Below are 20,271 nucleotides of genomic sequence, written 5' to 3'. Positions count from 1 at the left end.
GGACTCTGGACAACTTCAGCTACAAATACTGGTCCACTGTCAGACCCAAGAGTCACAGGCAGCCCAAATCTAGAACTAACGTCTTTTAGTAATACTTTGCTTACCTCCCTGGCCTTTTCAGTGCCAGTGGGAAAAGCTTCTACCCACCCAGAGTAGGTACAAATGAACACAAGCATATACAGATAACACCCTGTCCAGGGCATTTCGGTAAAATCTACAAGCAAGTTTTCACAAGAGGTTGCTCCTACTTCTTGAATGCCTGGAGGCCAAACTGGCCCCTGCCCTGGGCTGCTCTGTGTACAAGTCAGGCATTTTCACAGACTGCACGAGTTATAGCAGTGAGATGTGGCACATGAAAATGCCATCTGATTAAAGCCTCCAAAGCAGTTTTTCTCATATGTGTCCCTTCATGAGATTACGTTACAAACATATGAGACATTACGTCAGGGATGGCTAGCCTCCCGTCCAAGAATTATGACCAACCCCCTTTGATATACTGTCCTGCCTCCTAAGCAAACAAGGATTTTTAAAAAAAAACTATTATTATTATTTTTAGAAAAATAACTTGGGTTTTCCATAGATAGGGGTTCTGGAAGGAGAGGCATCTCTAAAGCTTTGTTCTGTGGTGGGTGAGCTGTCAGAGTGGCTGGCTTAGCCTCTCTATCTGCTTTTCTATTCCTTCTAGAGTCATAAGAACCACCTGCCTGGTGTCCCTTGCAGTGCAAGACAGCTACTGTTTCTGGTGCCCATACAGCATCTAAGAGCTACAAAATTTCTTCTTTGTTCTTTATTTATTTTCCTGCTGTTGAAGGGAGCCCTATTTCCTTGTATATGGCTTCAAGGACATGCAGCACAGCAAAAGCATATTTGGAGTCAGTATAGATATTAATTACTTTTCCTTTTGCCAACAACAGGCTCTTGTCTAAGCAACTAGCGCAGCCTTTCACGCTGATGTTAATCCAGATAAGGTCAATGCCTGTATTACTGAGCTTCCGCTGCGCCCAAAGTCACGTTACCACAGCATTTCCTGCTTGGCAGATTCCTTCTGAAATAAAACTGCTGCCATCTGTGAAATAATCCACATCTAAGTCATGGAAAGACTGGTCAGTTAAATCTTTCTGGCTTGAGAGTACCTCATCCACCACATCTATGCAATAATTTGCAGGGGGTATTTCAGGCTCTTCTATCAGTAATAAAGTGGCTGGATTTAAGGTGTTTACTGTTTCCACAACTATTTTACGGTCGTCACATAACAGCCCTTGGTATATGGTCACCCTTGGGTTAGCCAGTGGTGTCCTGTGTTGGTCTAGCAGGATAATTATGGTGTATGGCACCTGGATAATTCATTTTTGCCCTAAAGTTAGCTTGCCAGCTTCCTGAATCAGCAGGGCTGTGGTCGTTACTGCTTTAAAACCATGGGGCCAACAGAATCCAATTGTTTGGAAAGATATGCTGCCAGCCGGTGCCAAGACCTAAGCATTTGCATTAGGACTCCCACAGCCATTCCCCTTTCTTTTATTTATGTATAAAAGGAAAGGTTCAGTTGGTTAGGAGGTCCTAAGCCTGGGGCTTGAATTAATGCCCTTTTAATTCTTTGAAAGTTGTTGCTTACTCTGCCTCCGAGAGGAGGGGCTCTTTTTTTACCTCCTTTCATAGCTTCATATAGAGGCTTAGCCAAAAGTGAGAAATCTGGGATTCAAATGTAGCAGATAGCAGTTGCATTGATAGAAGCTGTGAAGAGGGTGTTAGTTTAAGTAACAAGACAGAAAAATGTAGATTAGAAGATGAGCTTGATGGAATGCAGCAGTAACAGGTTACAGGTAGAGTGAAAGAATAAAAAACACACAAATCTTAAGTAGGATTCACTTACCCTTTTGGGTAGCCCTCTTTAGCATTCCTTAGGTGAGGTCTGGGGCTTGTGTCCTAGGCTGGCTTGAGTTTTTCTTCTTTCCATTTTTGGATGAAGGTATCCTCATCAAAGTTTCTTTGATGGTGCTAGTGTACTGGAAAGTCTAGTGTTGATGCCTGTGCTAAGAGACATTTTATAATCTTTGTAAAATAGCAGATTAAAGCTTTAAGAAAAACTTGTTGCCAGTTTACAGAAAAACCAGATGACACTTCCTTAACTTTTAACCAATATGTTCACACACAGAACTACTTTTAAAATATTTTAAAACCTGCTTAGACTGTAAAGCAAAATTCATACAACCTACTTGCGTAATAAATTCCCTTCTACAACAGTTTTAACAGCATTCACTGACAAACTTAGACATACTTAACTTTTTTCATTTTATAACCTTCTTATTAAAGGTTCAATTTGATAACTTTGTTAATATTTCGTTCTTTACTTATCTCTCCTTTTTGTCTTACTTTCTGTTCCTTTCTTTCTCTCTTTGCCTTCCTTACTCTTTCTCTTTCTCCTTACTGATTTTTTTTTTCTATTTCTCTCTCTAATCTTTCTGTCTTGGATAAGCAGTGATTTTATCATTTGTAAGTTTGTTTGAGCTGTGGGCTTGAAATTAGATTTAATTAAAGCTGTTTTAATATTTTTGTAATAAATAAACTGAGTAAGCCAAGTCACTTACTGTATTTATGGGCTGAGCAGAGAAAGGTTTACAGTATTACAGCTTCAATTTTAGCTCTTCGACTGCTAGTAAACATAGAGTATGTGATTGAATTATGTGGTCTTTACTAGAATGCAGCCTTCCCTTTTTTACCTGACCTATTAATAAGCAGTGTTAAAGCATTAAGCTTGGAGAAGTGCAATACTGCCTTGAATTGCTCTTTGCTTAAAGGAATCTTGATGTTAAGATCAACTTAGCAATAGCTGCATTAATCATTAAGATGACAAGTTGAAATTAGTAACATGAAGTTTTAAGAGGTCTTGTATCTTTAGGAAGACATTCAGTGTCCAGCTTTGCGTGGGCTGCTCACCAGTGTCACTGGTAAATCAAGGTAACAGAGGATCTGAGGATGAAGTCAGTGCTATGAATGCATCTGTGAATGTATCTCTAACCTGGAAACTAAAATCCCATCAGGTGAGTGGTAGAAACCAGACATGTACAAACTTTCATGCTTCAAAATATGCCCAAGAAATATACTGCTACTCAATGGAACATTTTCTATGGGTAGAGACAGGGGGACATGCAGACAGCTCATTCTCATAGGTAAATGGTAACATTAATTACAACAATAATAATAATTATGTCTGAAAAGGTGGAAGCTCTTAAGGAAGGGTTAGGAAAGCCCCTTCTGAACTGTGGGTCAGGCCAATGAGAGGGAAGTGGAGACAGCACGGATCATCTGGGAAGTTTTTGCCTCATTCTCCTCTATCCTTGTCATGTGAGTTACACAAAGCTGATCCCACAACCCTGGTCTGCCTCACAGTGGTGGTCAGCGTCATCCTCTTCCCGGGTTGTCCGATTAGTCAGGTGCCTATGAAGATTGTAGCCTGAGCCGAGAAGCCAGCAGTGTCTGTTAACCCCATGGATCCAACAACAGCACTGAAAAGTATAATAGAAAGTTGCGTGGATGTTAATATCTTAACCCATTTTAGGATTAGTTTTTCTAGTAATTAAAATTTCAGAAAGACGATATGAGAATTTGCTTGATAAAATGTGAAAAGTTTGTTTTATAGGTCATTTTTTTTTTTTTTTTTGAGAGGGAGTCTTGCTCTGTCACCCAGGCTGGAGAGCAGTGGCATGATCTCGGCTCACTGCATTCTCTGCCTCCTGGGTTCCAGCGATTCTCCTGCCTCAGTCTCCTGGGTAGCGGGGATTGCAGGTTCACAACACCATGCTTGGCTAATTTTTGTATTTTTTGTAAAGATGGGGTTTCACTGTGTTGGCCAGGCTGGTATCAAACTCTTGACCTCAGGTGATCTGCCCGTCTCATCTTCCCAAAGTGCTGGGATTACAAGTGTGAGACACCCTGCCCAGCCTAGGTCAATTATTCAAAAGGCTAAATAAAAATTGTATGTAGTTTAATTGTTTTGCTTTGTTTTTATTGGAATTATTTTATATAACTTGGAAGTTAAATCTTATAAAAAGAATATACGTATTTAATTCGATATAGGAAAAGTGTATCTAGGGATACAAATGAATGTTATATTTTAAAGTATGAAAATAAGAAAATTAGTATTTTGATACTGGACATATATAACTCTCATAAGAAACATCTTGTTTATACTGAATGCTTTAGAAATATTAGGAAGAGTTAAGAGTTTAAAATTGAGTTATATTGAATTTTTTTTCAATATTTTTAAAACAAATGTTTTAGCATTAGGCCATAAGAGTAGAATTAGAAGTGGAGAAAAACGTTATAGCAGTTTTCAAATCACTTAAATGAAAAAGTTATCTCAGTGAAGTAAAAATTACATCTTTTTAAAAGGCAGTAAATCAAAGTCTGTAAATTTTGTGTAGAAAGGTTAACCAAATTTGAACTTTTGAGATATAATTTTGAGAAATTTTAGGGAGAAATAGATGTTAAAGTTAAATATCAACTTTTAAAATTTTCATTCAGAGTAAATTAATATTTAAAGAAACTTTTTGACATAAGTACAATCTTTAGCTTTATATTAGTGTGTTTTCAATATTAAAATTTAATTCATAGAAATACTGTTATTTTTAAAGTTTATAGTCCATTTAATTATATATTATTTTATTAAATACTTTTAAATTTTATTTTAATGTAATTTATATAGACTAACATTATGTTTGGACATTTTAATTTGTGTTTTAAAAATAATTAAGACAAAATTACCTAAGATTTTTCAATATAAAATTATATTTTAAAGTTTTCTTGTTCTTTTTGTTTTTGTTTTTTGTTTGTTGTTGTTTTTCTAAGACAGACTCTCACTCTGTTGCCCAGGCTGTCACTCAGCTCACTGCAACCTCCATCACCCAGGTTCCAGTGATTATCCTGAGTCAGCCTCCTGAATAGCTGGGATTACAGACATTCACCACTGTGCTGGCTAATTGTTGTATTTATAGTACAGATAGGAATTCACCAGTATGACTAAGCTGTTCTTGAACTCCTGGCCTTATGTGATCCATCTACCTTGGCCTTCTAATATGCTGGGATTATGGGCATGAGCCACTGTGCCTGGCTGTTTTAACTTTTTTTTTACAAAAATGTATCTATGTTTATAATTCTTTTGATCTCTCCAATTTGTTTTGTAATTAACCCATAAATAATCTCTGATTTTGGCAAAATTATTTTAATAAACTATATATTTTATGACTCTCACATTTTTAAAAATTAAAACTTTTTTTGGCTTACTTTACACATGGAATTATATATTAATTCAAATTTTTAATTTTTTTTTTTCTTTAAAGATGGGGTTTCACCATGTTGGTCAGGCTGTTCTTGAACTCCCGACCTCAGGTGATCTGCCCGCCTTGGCCTCCAAAGTGCTTGGATTACAGGCATGAGCCACTACACTTGGCCTAATTTTTTAAAGTTTTATTAACCGTAAATTTTATTGAAAACATAAGATGTAAAAAATTTTAAATAGTCTCTCAGATATTCATATTTTATAGATGAGAACTATTTTACAAATTTTCAAAATAATTTTTAAAACATTTTTAATTTTAAATAACAGATTTTTAATGATCTATTATTTACAAGATTTAAAATTATACAAAAATTATAGAATGTGTTTATCTTGTATATACGTATTTTTTAGGTTTATTTAGATTAATTATTAAAACTGAGATACAAGAAAAAGATTTTGAGTTTTCTTGATCATCTTTTTGTTAGTAATATTAATACTCTGTATATTATTCATACAGATGTTTAAGTCAAATATTTAAAGTGAAAAAAATGAGAATTTTGACTATAATTTAGAAGATACAGCTATTTTATTAAACTAGCAATATCAAATTAGTCTTACTAATTTAAAAATTATATTGGCCAGGCATGGTGGCTCACACCTGTAATCCAAGCACTTTGGAGGCCAAGGTGGGTGGATCTCCTGAGGTTGGGAGTTCAAGACCAGCCTGACCAACACAGTGAAACCCTGTCTTAAAAAATAATAATTATTATATATATATGGAATATTTTGGTTTTGGTTGGGTTTGTAGTTTACAAATCCTTACATCTTAGTCTATTTAGCAGAGACAAATATAAAATTATATTACTAGTAAACCTTGGTAACATAATTATTTTTATATTTTTATTTTTTTAATAATATTTAGATATGTATTACACAGCAGATCTTTAGAACATATATTTGCATAACTAGAATTTCACACCTGTGGACCTGAAAGTTCCCATTTCCTCCCAATTTTAACTCCTGATAGCCTCCATTCTGCTCTGTGTCTCTGGAATTTTAACATTTGAGCACCTAATAAACTTAAACTGAAAACTTACCAAGAGTCAATACCAGGTTGAATATAACATTGCCATAGCAGAAAGGGTGGCTTTAGATACTGTCATTACTTGCAGCTTCTTAGGAAATCTTTTAAGAAGACACTATTCCTTGGGGCTTTGGAGCCTTGGAATAGTGGAGGTGGAGATCACAATGACAAATAGAAGGAGAATTATTTTAGTACAAGAAAGTGATAACAGGGCTCTGAGCTGGAAAGAGCACAGCAGTTCCCAGAAGGGCAGGAACTGTGAGAGGCCACTACAGATGACAAGAGGGAAGGAGTGGGAGAGACTGGCAGGACATGGGAAGTGATGAGGGTTCATAGGAAGAAAGCACCTGGAAAGATCACAAGACTGAGAATGAATTTAAAATATATTTAAGAAACACAACCTGTAGGGCAAGTAAGTAACAAGAACAACAACAACAAAAAAATACAAATGTGAACAAGGTCTCAAGAAAGTGGACACCAGGAGTACTGATTAATACACTTCTGGGCCCTGGAGTACTCAGAGAAACATTTGCAAACCTTTTGGACAGTGAAGTGTATAATTCAGATATTTTGCATTTATCTTTAAGAGTTTGTGCTTGCAATTAATTAGCTTTTACCATTCTACTATTCTCTATGTATGTGGGTTATCTTTCTTGTGGCTTTCTTCTGTTTGAATAAATCAAAAACAAGAACAGAAAATTATTTATAAGATTATCACTTAAAGTAAATAAGTGGTAAAAATTCCACAAGAAGAATTAACCTATGCTCCTAATCAGTTTTGTAACTTCTATATCTAGAGTTGGAAAAATTATCTACCCTCTCTCATCTCTGTTTTAATGTTTATTATGGTGATGGTTTAATTAAATATTTGACAATGAATACAATAAAAATGTTTGCAATTTCCATAGTCTACTAAATGTCCAATGTATTGCATCTAAACAAATTACATGTAATTTTTGTTACTGCAGCTCCCCACACTCACGTGTGATTCCTAGAGCAGTCGGTACTAGCTAGGCTTGGCTGCAGTAAGAAATCGACAGAAATCTCTGTGGCTTACAACAACAAATGTCTATTTCTTACTTTTTCACCATTCACATATCTGGTTGAATTGGCTGTGGCTCTGATTCACTTCATCCCAGGATGCAGGCTGGCTGAGAAATTTCTATGAGAACACTATAGATGTTACAGCAGAGAGATGACAGAACTTGGCAAAGCACAGGCCAATGTCACATCTACTGCTCAGAAATTACGCCTGTCACTTTGCTTATCCCTTTGGGCAATACTAGTCATATGAGCACTCCTCAGTTTTGTGGGATGGAGGGGTCAATGCTGCAGAAGGGGGTGTTAGTTCATCTTCATTTACAGGTAATGAAACTGGCCTAAGGAAATGTTAAATAGATTGTCAAAGCCAGTGCTCTGTAGTAGAACTTTGTGCCATGATGGAGATGTCCTATGCCTGAACTCTTTATTAGGGGGGCCATAGAGCACGAGTCCAGAAGTCAGGTTACATAAAGCTGTAGGACTGAGGGATTATTTTTAATTTTATTTTGTTTTAATTAATTAATTTTGAGATATACATAATGATATGCAATTCATGGGGACTGTACTGGTTAGTGCAGGTCAACCAACACACAGCTGGCAGCAGGGAAAAATTTGAATACAGTGCCAAGGCTAAAGAAAGGACATCATTGTCTGCCCACTCAGTTCGGAGGCTGCTCTCTGTTCTAAAATGTGAACCCCAACAGTACAAAACCTTGCCATAATTGGGTTTGTCTTTAAATACCATGCTTGAAAAATATCCCCTAAGAGAAAAAGTAAAGAAGAACCTGCCATATTTTAGGTGTTTCGTGTAAATTTTTGATTTAGCAATTGTGAAAGCAGTCTGCGAAAAGTTGTCAGGAGGAGATGCTGCCACATTTTAGTCAGGCCACGCTTTAGTCAGGCCACACTTTAGTCAGGAGGAGATGCTGCATATTTGGATAACAGTTTCTCTGTCCTCATGGAGCTTAGAACATTATTCATGTATCAGTATAACCTTTGGTGTTCTACACAACACATTTGTTTAACAGATGGGAAGTTGGTAGTATAGTGAGATCATGCATCTAGCCTTATATTTAGTGGAATGGAATAAGGAGGATTCAAAGCAAAATGTTAACTAACACCTGACACTGTGTCCTTTCAGTCCAGTGGTTCTCAGACCAGGGTGATTCTGAGGTGATTTTTCTGTGGGATATTTGTCAATGTCTGCAGCTGGTTTTGCCAGCCAGGATTTGGAAATTAGGGTGCTAAGGACATCAGATATATGGTTCGCAATAATGCCTATAAGCACCTGACCATGAAGAGAGCAGCCCCATCACACAAGGAATGACCCAGCCCATAAGGTTAAAGTGAAACTGTTCAAAAGCCCTGTTTCAAACCAAATATTCTTCTCACAGTAATTGCACAGGGATCAGAAAATCACTCCTGAAGACTTAAAAAAAAAAGTTGAATAATTTGGAAAGAAAATGGATGCATAAACAGAAAGTTCCAATTCAAACATTCAGTAAGGGGACAGGAAAGAGCAGCCCATGCTGGTATGGCAGATTGTATTACTCTCAAGAAGCATTTCTCTTTCACCTACATATACTACCCCATTTCATCAGTGTGGGACTTGACCATTCAACTTTCTTTGCTCAATGTCCCATTAGCAGACTTGTCACAATCATGGCCTTCCAGTGTGATTACAAGGTTGGGTGCATTCTCTCTTGGTTCTGCCATCACTGTTACAATAGTAACAGAAAGCTGACCATTCCTCTTCTTTAGTTCTGAAAGTAAAAATAAAATGGGTGCTAAGAGACAGAAAACAAGCCCCAGACTAGGAGAAAAAGCCTTTCCCTTGTCCTGGTTCTGCCCTGTCCCTACCTTTGCTCTGGCCCTGTACCTGACCCAGGCTTGGCATGACACTACACTGAAATTGGTAATGTCCTGACCCTGCCCTGGATGTGCCTTGGCACTGGACCCCCCCCCCCCCGATACTGGCCTTTGCTCTGGCCCATCCTTGGCCCTGCCTTGTCCCTGAAGCTTCCCTGGTTATGGTACAGTGCTGGTCTTGCCCTGTCCATGCCATGGAGCTGACCCTACCCTTCCCTGGTGCTTCCCTGGGCCTGCCCTTTTCTGGCCCTGACTTGGTCCTATGCTATTCTAGTCCTGCCCTTGACCCTGACCTCACCATGACCCTCCCTACCCTGTCCTTGCCCTATCCTGACCCTGTCTTTGGTCTGACCTGACTGTGGTTTTGACCCGACCCTACCCTTGCCTTGGCCCCTCCTCTGCCCTGTCTTTGCCCTGGCCCTTCTCTGACTTTGCCCTTGGCCTGGCCCCCTGCCCCTTTTCTGGCCCTGCCTTGTTGTAGGCCCTGCCAGGTCCATGTCCCAGCCCTGACCTTCCCTGTTCCTGCCCTTCCATCCCCTGGTCCTGTCCTTGTTCTGCACTGGCCCTTCCCTGCCTCAGCTCTGAGCTACCCTAGTCCTGCCCTGCTCTTGCCGTGAACTGGTCCTGACCTTACCTTTTCCCAAGCCCTGATCCTGCCATACTCTGTCCTGGCCCTGAGTCTGGCCTGCTTCTGGTCCTGTCCTACCTGTGGCTTTGCCCCTGGTTTTCCCCTTGCCATGACCCTGCACTGGTTCTGCCCTAGCTCTGGCTCTGTCCCAGTTCTGGTCCTGCCCTGGCCCAGCCTTAAGTGGGCACTGTACTACCATGTCTCTGTCCTGCTCAACCTGACCATGCCAGGGCCCTGCCCTGGCAGTCCTGTCCCTAACTTGACCATGCCCCTGTCCCTGTCCCTGTCCCTGGTCCTGCCATGGCCCTTACCCTGACACTGGCTCTACCATAGTTCTGCCCCTGACTTGGTCCTGGCTCTGGCCCTGTGTTTTTACCTGCCCTAAACTTTCATTTTCCCTGTTCTACACTGACACTGGCATGCCATGGCACTGCTCTAGACATGGTCTCAGCATTTTGCCTGGTCCTGCCCTGTCCCTGCCCTAGACCTGGCTCTGCACTGCCTTGCCCTACCATTCCCTGGTCTGTCCTGGCCCCATCCTGATCCTAACTTGGCCCTGTGCTACCCTGTCCCTTCTGTACTCTTTCACTGGCCCTCCCCTGGTCCTGGTCCTCCCCTGGATCTGGGCTAGCTCTGTCTCAGCTCTGGCCCTGTGCCTTGTCCTAACTCTAGCAAGGACTGGCATTTGAGTAAATTTTAGTTCTAAAAGGTGCTATGGAAAAAGAAGGCTGACATTAAAATGACGACACATTTTTAAAACAAAATCTTACTTTAAAAAAGTATTTAAGCCAAAAATAAAATATCATAGAGACTAATTTTGTGAGTTAAATTATTTTAAAGTTGTCTCTAAAATGCAGTATGGGAAATTATGGGTGCAATGGAAACAAGCTACAGTGTCATTTTTGTTTTGTGGCTCATAAAGAGGCCTGGGCCCTGACTCCCCCAAGGCTTCCACATCCCAGGTGCTGCAGGGCCTGCTGAGGTGAAGTAGCTGAGCTGGTAATAGGAGAGTGCACCCCACCACATGCCCCAGTTCTCTGCCCTCCCAGCCCTTGCCTGGCCAATTACCTTTTCTTCCTCTCACTCTTGTCCAAGCCAGGGTTTGTGAGCATGAGGATGAGCTGCTCTCTGGGGACTGTGCACTGCCACTACCAGGCAGCTCTGTGGAGCTTGCCAAGATCTTCCCAGGGTCATCCTACCCAGGCTCCAAGAAGGTGTTGTCAGTGTGCTCTGCCTCACAGCTCAGGTAATCCTTGCTGCTCCTCCCACAGTGGGAGATGCAGCAGTAGCACCACTTGCCCATCTTGCTCCCAATGCCTCATGGCAGATGCTCCTGCCTTCAGAGAAACCTCAGGCCCCACCTGCTTTTTACAGCCTTGGACACTTCAAAAACAATGGATCATCTCTGCCATCACCTCCATACAGGAAATGCAGGGTTTCCAATCTGCTCAACTATGAAGCAGCATTGATATAAGAATCTTAAAATCAAACAAGAATGAAAACGTATACAGAAAGTCTTACATAGAGTGGAATCACCAGCAAGGACATACCCTCTACAAACTTCCCAAGCAGAAAAAAAACTTTTAGTTACATGATACGATAACCAAAATATATAAAATTAGTCACATAAATTTGAAAAAGTCCAGTTTGTTTGTGAGATAATGGTATAAAACATGTTATTTTTCATCAAAATTTGAAATAAGTTGGGAATCTCTGCAGCTCAGCCACCGGCTGATGCATTGTCACAAAGCTGCACTCCAACCTTCTCACTTCTGTGTCCTAATTTCTTCCCAGGTACACCTGATGAGTTTGAGCCTCAACAAGGAACTCAAGGAAGTGCCAACTAAAACATTGAAGTATCTTTGCCTGGCTATTTTGCAAGATTAAAAGAACTGATAAAGTTTACTGTTGGTGAAAGCGACATGCACTCTCTTGCTAACCCTCAACCCTCACTAAACCTGACCTCATGCCACTCTTCCCACAATCTCAGGTATGTCCCATTTCTGCTAAATTTCATCCTCCAAACTTCTAACCCTTAATACTCTAAATACAAAACCAACCTATAGACAATCACATCTCCAATTTAATATTAAATTATACTAGAAAATGAAATCACAAGAACAAAAAGGCATGGATCAATGTCTAGCATAATTATAAAATTAATAATGCTCAACAAAATGATCAAAATTTGATACTTTTCTCAGAAAACAAACACTACATCCTTTTCTCAGAAAATCAATCTGGTTTTGCATACTAAGGCCATCCCCGCAAATAAACCTCAAATAACCAGAATGAAAAAACCCAGATATTCATCTCCATAGATGCAGGAAGTACTTTCCACAAAGTCAACACCATTTTGTCATAAAAACACCCAACAAACTAGGGATAGAAATTTTTGTTAACACAGCAATCAGCTTTTATGCCAAACCCATAACTAGAACCATCTCCATTGTTAGGGTCATATATGACAAAAACACAGCTAACATCATAAACAATGAGGAAAAGTTAAAAAGCTTTTCCTCTAAGATCTGAAACAAGTGTGGCTACTTTTACCACTTTTATTCATCATAGCAATAGAAGAGCAATTATACAGGAGAATGCAAAAACAAAGGCACCCAAATTGGAAAAAGGGAAGTCAAATTGTCTCTGTTTGCAGGTGAAATGATCACATACATATAGAAAGAAAACCCTAAAGATTATGCAAAAAAACCTACCAGAAATAATAAATTTACTAAAGTTGAAAGACACAACATCAATATACAAAAATGAGTAGCACACCTATGCGCCAATAGTGAAACGCCTAAGAAAGAAATCAAGAAATCTACTTCATTACAGTAGCTACTACCTCCACCAAAAAATGATACCTCGAGATGAACTTAACCAAAAAGGCAAAAGATCCCATAATGAAAACTATGAAACATAGACAAAAGCTATTAAAGCAGACACATATAAATGGAAAGATATCACATGTCCAAGCACTGGAATAATATTGTTAAAATATCTCTATCACCCAGTTGCATCTACAGAATGAGCACAATCCCATTTAATTACAAAAGGCATTCTTCATAGAAATAGAAAATAAAATCCTAAAATTTATATGGACATGCAAAATACCTCAGACAAAAGAATCTTACATTAAAAAAAAAAAAGCTGGAAGCATCACACTACCTAATTGCAGAGTATACTACAAACCTATAGTAACCCAAACAGCTGGAACTGGCACAAAAAGGGGCAAGGGAGAGAAATAGACAGAGATAGATGAATGACAGACAGACATAGACTAATAAAACAGAATAGAAAACTCAGATATAAATTCACGCATTTACTATCTACTCATTTTTAACAAAGGCACCAAGAAGACATCTTTGGGAAATACAGTCTTCAATAAATGGTGCTAGGAAAACACCACACCCACATGTACAAGAATAAATCTAGAGCATTATCTTACCATATACAAAAATCTACTGAAAATAAAGATTTAAATGTAGGACCTGAAACTATGAAACTACCAGAAAAGGAAAATAGGATAAATGCTTCATGAAATTGGTTAGGACAAGAATTTTTCAAATAGACATTAAAAGCACAAGCAACAAAAGCAAAAATAGACAAATACAATTACATTAAATGTAAACGCTTCAGGAAAATAAAGGAAGGAATCAGTAGCATGAAGAAACAATCCAGAAAATGGAAGAAAGTATTTACAAACTATGCATGAGGTGGCTACCTCATGCAAAGGGCAGAGGAGTGGGGGGTCGTGAGAACGGGTGTGAGCACTGACAGGGGAAGTTATATTAGGGCTTTGGGGAGGAGGAGGAGGAGAAGAGGGAGGAGGGAGTTGAGGCCTCACATAAGGAGGGGAGTTGGTAAAGTGGGTGGGGCAAGACAGGTCTTCTGGCTCTTTGGAGAGTGCAGAACCAGGCAGGGCTGAGGGCAAAGATAGGGTCTTGGCTAATAGAACCTGGGCGGAGGAACAAGAGGAGCAGAGGGCAGGTTGGGAGCGAAGGTATCAGAAAGCCTGTATGTAGGGGACTTCTGACCATTTACTGTTCTTTTGGCAGAAGTTGTCTAATTCTGTCAGGACATTAAAGTTGAGTGTGCCCTCTGGAGGCCACTTAGACTGGTTGTCTAGGGGGTACTGTGGCCAGGCCACAGTGGAGAGGAAGAGTAGCCTTTTCTTTTTAATGGAGAGACCCAGTTTGGGTAGATTTTTTGCTAGGCATCCCAGCGGCAACTTGGGGTCTGTGCGAGATTTCTGATTGCCCATAGTTCACTTTTTGTGGGGTAGCCAAGGGTAAGGAAGGAATATAAAAAGGTATTATACCCAACCCAGGCATAAGTATTCTTTTCCCGGAGGGGGTGGCTGAGAGAGCTTACAGGCTGTAACAATGTAACAATTATAACAAGAAAGAGAATAAAAAGAGAGAGAGAGAGTAAGGCCTCAGTAGTAGAAGAGGAGGAAAAAAGAAAACAGAGTTACTTAATTAACGAGAGCTTATATGCCAAAAAGCGCTGATCTGAGAATTTGAAATAGACGTTTTAGTACCGTAAGCTGGAGATTTGGTCCTGCTGTTAGGCAGGGCCTGGGTCTAGAAACGAGGCTTCTGAATACCTGAACCTTGGCTGCTGCTGTGGAGATGTTCAGAAGGCATCCCGGGCTGCACTATCGAACACCGGAGAGGGTTCAGGAAGATAGGGATGTCTCCCTCAAATTCCTGACCCCCAGAATCCCCTCACAGGGAGAAGACAAGAGTGTAGGGACATCTCTATGCTCAGGTTCTCGAGACAAGACCAGGGCCCCAGGCCCATGGCAAGATGAGGCCGAGGCCCCCGGGCCCACGGGACCCTTGGCCCATGGCGAGAAATGAGGAGGAGTCCCTGATGCAACTTTGGTTACCAGCAGGGAGTCCATGAGAATACAAGAGGGTTCAGGAAGGTGGGGACATCTCCCTCAGAATCCTGACCCTGAGAAACCCCTCATGGGGAGAAGACAAGAGTGTAGAAACGTCTCCTCTACACGCAAGTTCTCGAGATGAGGCCGGGGCCCTGGGCCCATGGCGAGACGAGGAGTTCCTGACGCAGCTGCGATTGCGAGCAGGGACTCCACGAGGCAGGCAGAGGGAGAGGCAGCGGGTAACAGAACTCTTACCTTGTGATGGAGCGGTTCCCTGGTCCGGCTTTGGGTGGAGGAGTCAGTTTCCCCCAGGAGGGGTCTTATAATTCCTCCCGGGTTTCCCCACCACTTGCAAGATTGTTTCTTTTGCGACGTTTATTGCCGAGTTTAAAATGAGGAAACTGAGGCCTGCATGAGAACAATTAGACACCAATTTATTTGGCTCTCGGGGGAGGTTCTGTAGTCTCCGGGAAAGACCCGACTCCTCTGGGCGTGGGGTTTTACAGTGAGTGAAGGTGTTTGGCTGTGGAGAAACAGAATGTGGACATGGCAAGCTGCTATAGGTAGGTAGGCGGGATTTCTGGACAGGGCAATGTGCTATTGGGCAGGTTTTGGCAGGGCTTTCCAAGGGTGGTCTAAGTGCCGAGTGCAGAGGGGATTTCCAAGGCAAAGCTAGATGATGGGCATTTTCTGGTGATATAATTTTCAGGTGCGGAGAGGGTTGGGCATGTCCGCTGAGAGGGTTGAGCTCCTGGCGAGGCAACCAGCCCTACAAAGGTTACATCCAAACTTGGTAGTTTAGTTTTGCCTGCTCTTTGAACTTTATATAAATGGAAGCATTTAGTTTGTTTTATTTACTTGGCTGCTTTCACTCAGTGTCATTTTGCAAGATTCACCGATGTTTTATGGAGCTGTAGTTTGTTCATTAGACATTGCTGAATAATACTCTACTATGAATCTAACACAATTGTTGTATTCACTCTCTCTTTTTTTTTTTTTTTTTTTTTTGAGACTGAGTTTCACTCTCTTCACCCAGGCTGGAGTGCAATGGCTCAATCTCTGCTCACTGCAACCTCCACCTCGCAGGTTTAAGTGATTTTCCTGCCTCAGCCTCCCGAGTAACTGGGACTACAGGTGTGCACTACCTCGCCTGGCTAATTATTGTATTTTTAATAGAGATCAGATTTCACCGTGTTGGCCAGGCTGATCTCAAACTCCTGACCTCAGGTGATCTACCTTTCTTGGCCTCCCAAAGTGCAGGGATTAGATGTGAGCCATCATGCCCAGGCTTCACTCTCTTTCTGATGGGTATTTGTCTCCAGTTTACAGCAATTATGAATACTGCTGCTATGTTTTTTTTTTTTATGTCTTCAGTTTTACTTAGTAATGCCAGATTAATTTTCAAAGTGGTTGCACCAGTTTAGATTTTTAACAACAATGTATGAGAATTCCTGCTTATCCACCTCTTTGCCAAGGCTTAGAATTGTAAATCTGTTAAATTTTAACCATTTTGATAGGTACATAGTGGGTTTTTGTGTGTAACTGAGGTATATGTCATACACAGTAAAATGTGAAAATGTGCAGCCTAAAAGAATATTTTGCATATAAATGTATCTATGTAACCACTACCCAGATGAAGATACAGAATATTTCCATCACCCCAGAAAGTTCTCTCATGCTCTTTTCCAGAAAGAAGCTGCTATTCTATCCACACTGTTTTGACTTTGGCTACTAAACATGTGTTTTGCTTGTTTTTGAACTTTATATAAATGAGCTCAGACAGTATGGACTCTACTTTGTCTGGCTTCTTTTTTTTAGCATAATGGTTTTTGCAATTTATCCAAGTTGTTGGTTACTCTTTTTTTCTTGCTAAGTTCTGTTGTATGATTACATTACACTTTGTTTATTCATTTTCTTAATGATTGTTTCTAGGTTTTGGATATCCTGAATTAAGCTGCTATGAACGTTCTTATATCGACTTATTTCTTTTGGGTATATATCTAGGAGTGGATTTCTGGGCCATGGGGTAGGAGAGTATTTATTAGAAACAACAGAACTGTTTTTCAAAGTGGTTGTACTAACTAACACTCCACATTGGTTTTAATTTGCATTTCCCTGAATTCTACTGAGGTTGAACAGCCTTTTATATGTTGTTGTTTTGGCCATTTATATATCTTCTGTTTGAAGAGCTCATTGAAGTCTTTTGCCCAATTTTCTGGTAGGTGTTCTTTGTTTTATTGGTTTGTATAAGGGATAAATATACTGATCTCCTCCCCTCCCTGCCTCATGTGTGTTGCAGCTATCTTTTACTAGCTAGTGGCTAGCCTTTTTATTCTCTCAGAGGTATCTCTTCGCTAACAGAAACATTTTTAATTTTTGTTTTTAAATATTACAGATACATAATAACCATACATGTTTATGGGGTTGATGTGGTATTTTGATGCAAACATACAATGCATAACTATCAAATTAGGGTAGAGTACCCCATCACCTGAAGCGTTTATCATTTCTTCATGTTATGTCACCTGGGTGACATAGCGAGACTTCATCTCAAAAAAACAAAACAAAAAAAAAAATGAATGAATGATAAAAAATAGAGTGAATCAGAGCCATCTTCATATTTTCCTCCTAAATCATCTATTTTCCCTAAAAAATTTTTTGCACCCCCCCAAAAGAAAGCCATTTTTCCTTTATGACCCAAGAGAATGTGCTGTAATAACCTTGTAATATGTGCAAATGTGTAGCCACATACAGTCATCCCCAGCTGTTTGGCTGCCTTCGTTTGCAGCAGACAGTTGTGCTGGGGAGGGGCGCAGCATCGGCATGTGTGTGAGTGCCCCATCCTCCCCCTCCTCTCATTGACTCTCATTGCCTAATCCCCTGTGTCTTGGCCACAGGTTGATCATCCAGGGCTACCACCAGCCCCTGGAGAGCAGTGGTCTCAGGTTCTTAAACAAGGAGGACACATCGGAACAAGTCATGGCTGCTTTGGTAAAAAACTGGAAGAAATGCACCAAGTCAGTGTGAGTTTCCTTGTCCTCTAGGTTGCCCTGGTTTTCTTCTTCTTGCCCTGTGGCCTGAATCCAGGCTGCAGCCCTGGCAGTGCGCTTGTTACTAGCTTTGTGGTTCTCGCTTCTCCTCTGAGCCTCTGTTTTTCTGCTAAATGGGGTAAAATCTCACAAGTCATTAAGGCAACTGAGTAGAGAAGAAGAGAGCAGCTGGGCATGGTGCCTCATGTCTGTAATCTCAGCACTTTGGGAGGCCAAGGCAGGTGGATCACAAGGTCAGGAGTTTGAGACGAGCCTGGCCAACATGGTGAAACCCCGTCTTTACTGAAAATACAAAAATTAGCTGGGTGTGTTGGTGAGCACCTGTGAACACAGCTACTTAGGAGGCTGAAGCAGAAGAATTGCTTGATCCTAGGGGGCGGAAGTCATAGTGAGCCAAGATCGCACTACTGCACCTCAGCCTGGGAGACAGAGTGAGACACCATCTTAGAATAGAAAAGAAGAGAGAAAAACGCTGCCCAAGCAGGCAATTGATGCTGTTTGCCATGGCATGTGACTGTCTCTCCTTGAGTCAGTCTAACCTTTTCTGTCTGTTTCTGAGCATCTGGCATCCTGCGTGTTACTGCTGTTTGAAATGTTTCTGTCCAACACACCCAGCTGCCCATGTACATTTATTTAGCCAAAGAAGCCTCATTTGCGTGTGATTTGGGCTGTACTGGATTTTAGACTCTACCCACTATGTAAGCTGTGCCCCACTGTGCCGCCTCTAACATTCTTTTGAGAATCAGGTCAGGGCCTCCACTGCACCTACCCTAACTCTTCAAATCTGAGACACCATCAGTTGCATGATACATTATGATTGTGTGTAACAGTAAGAAAGAAAAACAACTGGCTGGGTGTGGTGGCTCACACCTGTAATCCTAGCACTTTGGGAGTCTAAGGAGGGTGGATCACGAGGTCAAGAGATCGACACCATCCTGGCCAACATGGTGAAACCCCATCTCTACCAAAAATACAAAAAAAATTAGCTGGGCATGGTGGTGTGCCTCTGTAGTGCCAGCCACTTGGGAGGCTGAGGCAGGAGAATTGCTTGAACCCAAGAGGTAGAGGTTACAGTGAGCTGAGGTCATGCCACTGCACTCCAGCCTGGCACCTGGTGACAGAGTGAGACTCTGTCTCAAAAAAAAAGGAAAGAAAAACTGCCAATTAAATAAGGATGTAAGACGCATCCCCAGCCCAGACAAGCTGGAATGTCAAATTGCAAGTGACATGGGGGCAGTAGGGTGGCTCTTTTTGTTTCTGTTTCTTGTTCTGGGGTAAGCTTACTATGGTAAGCTGTGACAGAGCCAGCCTGGTGCATTGGATTCTCCACAGACCTGTTGGTCTTACAGAGACAATTAGTAGACCCAGGTTCAGTTTCTCCTTCTATTCCAGGGATGCCCAGGATACAGGCCTTCAGTCAGACCCAGATGGTGGGTGGAAATCTGGGATATCCATGATGCCAGCCACTCGGACATCAGCAGAGGACCTCGTGACCGTGGTGGGAGGCTGTTTGGGTGGTCCAGGTGATGAGAGAAATTGTCTCATGGGAGATGGATAGAGCTTGGGCCTCCATGGCTGAGCATTGTATGGAAATGGCATATGTCCATGACACAGTTGAAGGTCATTGGCAGGCAGAGGTGGGGTCTCTGTTTATTACATGGAGACAGAACTAGTAGGATGGATGGATAAATGATAGATTGGTAGATGATAGTTAGACGATAGATGGAGAGATAGTGGATGGATACATGATACATGATAGGAGGATGGATAGATGATGGATGAGTGGATGGATTGAGGGTGAGAGGGGATCTACTAGGAAACTGGATCATGTCATTATAGAGAAGTCCTATGCTAGGCCAGCTGCAAGCTGGAGAACCTGAGAAGCTGGTAGTGTGGCTCAGTCCAAGTCCAAAGATCTCAGACCCAGGGAAGCTGATGGTGGAATTCTCAGTCCACAACCAAAGGCCAGAGAACCTGGAGTGATTAGGGTAAGTCCCAGAGTCCAGAGGCCAGGCAGCCTGGAGTTCTGATTTCCAGGGGTAGGAGAGGATGGAAACCTGGCTGCAGAAGAGCAATCACATGAATTTACCATTTCTCTTTTTCTTGTGTCTGGATCCTCTGCTGATTGGGTGGTGCCCAGTCAAAGGGGCGAGGATGGATCCTCCTTATTGAGTTCACTGATTCAAATGCCAGTCTCATCTGGAAACACCCTCACAGCCACACACTCAGAAATAACACTTTACCAGCCATCTGGATATCCCTTAACCCTGTCAAGTTGACCCCTAACATCACCTATCACCTGGATTCTTTCAGTCTCACCTGCAGTGTTCAACCTGCTATGAACGCCACATTTGTAGCATGGACTTCAGCATTCCTCATCACCAATGCCTCTGCTGATCACCTGGCTCAGCTTCCTTTCATGGAAGAAGGATG

General features: G+C 41.3%; 1 long non-coding RNA gene across 2 annotated transcripts in view; it reads right to left on the bottom strand.

Annotated features, from left to right (window-relative positions):
• Positions 1–15,279, bottom strand: part of LOC108592853 (uncharacterized) — a 32,148-nt gene extending 16,869 nt beyond the window's left edge. Inside the window, exons 1-3 of one of the 2 annotated variants that reach the window (XR_004727956.3) lie at positions 15,044–15,279; positions 3,386–3,503; positions 1,871–2,030 (exon numbers count right to left, since the gene is read on the bottom strand). This is a non-coding gene — a long non-coding RNA (uncharacterized LOC108592853). Of the gene's footprint in view, positions 1–1,870; positions 3,504–15,043 lie in introns of both variants that reach the window. The other variant, XR_004727955.3, reaches the window with a different exon arrangement.
• Positions 15,280–20,271: the final 4,992 nt, after the last annotated feature.

The sequence above is a fragment of the Callithrix jacchus genome, chromosome 11 (assembly GCF_049354715.1).
Source record: "Callithrix jacchus isolate 240 chromosome 11, calJac240_pri, whole genome shotgun sequence".
Taxonomy (NCBI): Eukaryota; Metazoa; Chordata; class Mammalia; order Primates; family Cebidae; genus Callithrix; species Callithrix jacchus.
This window is presented reverse-complemented; position numbering and strand designations above follow the sequence as displayed.